Source organism: Vigna umbellata, chromosome 3 (genome assembly GCF_029865625.1).
Source record: "Vigna umbellata cultivar VRB3 chromosome 3, Vumbellata_1.0, whole genome shotgun sequence".
In the NCBI taxonomy this organism is placed as follows: Eukaryota; Viridiplantae; Streptophyta; class Magnoliopsida; order Fabales; family Fabaceae; genus Vigna; species Vigna umbellata.
The window spans coordinates 43,984,523-43,988,777 of NC_142167.1; the positions used below are offsets into that span (position 1 = coordinate 43,984,523).

The 4,255-nt window shown below is 30.2% G+C and overlaps 1 non-coding gene across 1 annotated transcript; it reads right to left on the bottom strand.

The window, feature by feature from the left end:
- Nucleotides 1-1,599: 1,599 nt before the first annotated feature.
- Nucleotides 1,600-1,672, bottom strand: TRNAR-ACG (transfer RNA arginine (anticodon ACG)). Its single transcript has one exon. It is a non-coding gene; the product is annotated as a tRNA-Arg (tRNA).
- Between the last annotated feature and the right edge of the window lie 2,583 nt (nt 1,673-4,255).

Below are 4,255 nucleotides of genomic sequence, written 5' to 3' on the forward strand. Positions count from 1 at the left end.
CCATGAAAAATTTTATTGATTTTAGTTGTTAGATAAGTCCAAATAGGTATAATGACAGACCTCTAATCTTTCTAAAACAATTTATACTTACTACTTCAAAATCTCACTACTCCAAACCCTTTTTTACACCAAAAATACTTAAAAACTTCAAATATAAACTCTCCCTTTGCTACATAATAGTTTTTCAACCATCTAGCCCTCCTGAAAAATCTTAATTTACCTCATGACAGCACCTAGACAATAACCTCCTCACATCAACCTCATATTCTCAAACTCACACATACAAACCTTTATTTTAGGCCTAAAACCAAATAATTTCACCATTTCTCATTACAATCATTTTGAGTTTAGTTTCGAACAACACAACTTCATCACACATATTCATAATAACATAAAACATCAATTTCACAATATTACAATCAGAAACTCTTCATAATACCAAATATCGTTATTTACACCTAACAAATACTTTACTACTATCACAATTTCATCCAATACATCATATTATTCCTATATATTCTATTTTAATATAACCAAACATAGATATAAGAAAGATCTAGCTTTCCTTACCTCACAAGTAATCGCCTCAACTTAAAGAACGTTTCGTCGATTACTTGAAACGCAAGGAATATCTAGACGAACCCACGAAACACCAAATTGAAACCGGATAGAGTCCTTAGAACTCTAGACGAACTAAGAATAAAAGGGAAAACAGAAAAGCCACATGCAAAGGAGGATTATAGGACATAATCACATATTGAAATCTAACCAAAATAAGGGTAGAAACTTACTTGCTTTATGACAAAAATTGATCGGCTAGAAATGTAGATCTTGTCACCATGATCAATTAGACACCTTCTGATCATAAAAAAGATTACTCAGGAGTTAAAACTCTCAGAGAGAAGGTAGAGAACTCTAGAAAAGTTGTTTCTAGGAAGATAGTACATCTTTTAAAATAATAAAACTCGTCTATAATAAAATTATTTATAAATAAATCATTTAATATTAAAATAACTAAGTGTCACTATTTTTAAACTATCATCACTTCTAAAATATCATTTTGTAGGATTTACCGTGTTTACTTCATATACGTGAATCAATTGAAGAATAAGATATTTTTAAATTATTCCACTAGTGGTGATATTTTGATTTATAGATTTGTGTGAAGGCTCGTTGAAATAATTATGTGTAATATGGGAAGTTTGAGATTCTAATTTTTAGTTTTATTAAACACCAAATTACCGCTAAATAAAACAAACTAACTACACTTATCTATTAGAATTGAAACATTAATATTAATGTACATATCTGATATTTGAAGTTTTTAATTAACTCAAGAATTGTGAGATTATATTTTTGAATGGTGTATGTTTGTATTATTTTTTGTGTTAGTGATAATGTGTTGTAGTTGTAAAACCAAAATTGAGAAATTTCTATATAAGTGAGTATGTACATGATAAAATAATAAGTTTTGAAAATTTAAAAGAAGATTCTTGCACCACTATTCATTCCAACAATGTTAGTCATTATTTTATTTCCAATAATAAATAACCTAAAATAACAGTTAATTATTAAAAAGCAGAAAATAAAAATTCAAAACGACTCCACTGGGGATCGAACCCAGAATCTCTGGTTCCGTAGACCAGCGCCTTATCCATTGGGCCATGGAGTCTTTGTATGCTTCTAGGAACTAAATCAATTAATATATTATAATATTTAATCTAAAGTTTATTAACTAGACAAATAAAACGTGGTCAGATATAGTTGCAGGGACTTAATTAATTTTCTTTTACCAATAGAAGGAATTAATTAATTTTATTCTACCAAAATTTTAAATTATAATAAGGTCAGTTATATAAATTCACTGTGCAAGATTGATTACCAAAATGATTTCTATATATTTATATTCCAATCAATAGGATATAATTGGTTGATCATATATATTCAACTCAATTTAGAGACATGAATATAATCAAGGAAAAGCAGAACATATAAGCTTAAACATAATTACCATTTAACCTTCTTGTGTGTAAGGATACTGAAAATGTAGAAAAATTAAAAGCTTTTTCTCGTTGTGTGATTCAAAAATTCAATTAAAAAATAAACCTGTAAATTTTGAAATGGAGAAAAAATGTAAAAACAAAATAAAAAAAAAATTACACTGTTGAAAGATTAAATTGAAAATAATTATTTGAATTAAAAAAAATTATTTATTAAAAGAATTAAAAAAATTACTAATTAAAAAATTTAATGAACAAATTACTTATTAAATTAAAAGATAATATCAATAATAATTAAAAAAAAACTCTTTTTATAATATTATTTTTGAGTCTTATGTATCAATAATAATTAAAGTGTCTGTCCTGTTTTAGTTCGCTTTGTCTTTGACGGTTCAAAAATAGAGCCCAGCGAGTTGATTCAACATAAGAGGTGAGTATAAAATTGTAACTTATTTTGTTAAAAGACAAACTTGTACATTCATATGCCAACTATTTTTTATATAAACATAAAGAGAATAATATATAAACTCAAACTTAATTATCATTCAATCTTGTATTTACTTTTTTCCTTTTAAAATTTTATATGTACATATATTAAAAGCATATTGTAAGTTTTTTTAAGTTGTGATATAGATTAATTAATGTCTAATGAATAAATCATAATTATTATTTTATATGTTAAATTATTTTATTATAATCAATAACTGAAATTTAATTTTAAATATTAATAATTTAACTTATAATATATTATTGGTTTAATACATCATTTGGTCCCTATTTTGGGGTTTCGATCAAAATAATCCTACATTTTTTAAAAAGTTCAGTAAGACCCCATATTTTGTTAAAAAATGTTCAATCTCGTCCTTTCCGCTCACGCCGTTAAAAACATAACAGTACAAATGCCATAGTGGCTGGTTTAATACATCATTTGGTCCCTACTTTGGGGTTTCGTTCAAAATAATCCTACATTTTTTAAAAAGTTTAGTAAGACCCCATATTTTGTGTTCAATCTCGTCCTTTCCGCTCACGCCGTTAAAAACATAACAGTGCAAATGTCACGGTGGCATCTCATAAACAAGTGGCACACATTAATAGGTGACTTAAATGATTTTTTAATTTAAAATAAAAAAGTCCTTACAACGTCATCATCACCATCTCTAGACAAACCCTAATTTCTCTCCAAGAAACCCTAGCCGCCATACCATCCAACGCCATCATGTCATCCTCGCTCGCAGCCGTCCTCTCCAACACATAACACGCCACCACCAAAGCTATGTGACGAGAACGCGAGAAACCCTAGGTCTCCACGATTTGTTTGCAGGTCTGATTGTGGTTGCAGTGGAGGCAAGCAACGACGTTATTAGTGGTGGAGAAGAGTGGTGATTCGCGATCTGCAGCAGCTGGCGATTTGGCTGGTGGTTAGTGGTGGACGATTCTATGGTGGAGATTGGACTGCAGTGTTGTTCGCGCGACGACGATTTGGCTGGTGCAAGGGTGAAAAATGGTGAAGATTGGTGGTTGCAGCATAGCAAGGAACCGCGTTGGGTGGTGGCACGAGAACGAAGGTGAGATGCGAAGGTGATGGAGGTGCAACAGAAGGGAGAAGACGCTTTGGTGGTGGCGCGTGATGTGTTGGAGAGGACGGCTGCCGACGAGGATGGCGGTGACGACGCTGGATGGTGCGGCAGCTAAGGTTTCTTGGAGAGAAATTAGGATTTGTCTAGAGATGGTGATGATGACGTGGCTGGGACTTTTTTTTTAAAATTATAAAATCATTTAAGTCCACCTATTACCGTGTGTCACGTGCTTATGAGATGCGTGGTATTTGCACCGTTTTCAAAGGCGTGAACGGAAAAGACTGGATTCAACATTTTTTAACGAAATATGAGATCTTACTGAACTTTTTTAAAAGATAGGATTACTTTGAAGCAAACCTCTAAAAGTAGACACCAAGTATCAAACGTATATTATTTTATACTTGCATCTTTTGAATAATATAATAAAAAAATTATTTTATAAATTATTTATTTTATTTTAATTGAAAAGAAATTGAATGATCCATTAATTTGGCAAATCAGATGAGATGAATAAGAAGAAACTGACGATTCAAAAAATCGAACCCAACCTCTAGGTCCATTTTGTCACCCTAACCTTAATCATATATTCCACATTTGTTTTGCATAATATCCCTACTTAAATGCAAATCAATACTTAAAACTTAAATATAAATTAAATTTAATTATATCTATTTCATA